We start from the raw sequence: 392 nt of genomic DNA on the forward strand, positions 1-392 counted from the left end.
GTACCACAATTTATATCTGAATGAAGAGATAATCTTCAAGCTGATCTAAAAAAGGGTTCAAAAAAACAACATGAGTAAAGGATATTTCTGAATTTTTTATTCATCTTGTGTGATTATGAACTCATAAAAATTAATTTCAAGAAATCTAGAAGGTATAGCTTGATTAAATATACACATTCATGGGTATGTGAAAAATTATGTCAATAGTCAAGTTTATCATTTTATTTACTCATTATTTTACATCATAAGTAGTGATGAATAAAGAATCTTTTATCATATTGGTCTCTGTGTATTATTTTTCTGATGCAAAGTTTTCCAAAATGATACTTCAAATTTCATGAAGTTAAAATTGTCTATTTTTAAAGAAATTTTGAAGCTGGTGCCATGGCTCA

The sequence above is a fragment of the Lepus europaeus genome, chromosome 5, assembly GCF_033115175.1.
Source record: "Lepus europaeus isolate LE1 chromosome 5, mLepTim1.pri, whole genome shotgun sequence".
Classification (NCBI taxonomy): Eukaryota; Metazoa; Chordata; class Mammalia; order Lagomorpha; family Leporidae; genus Lepus; species Lepus europaeus.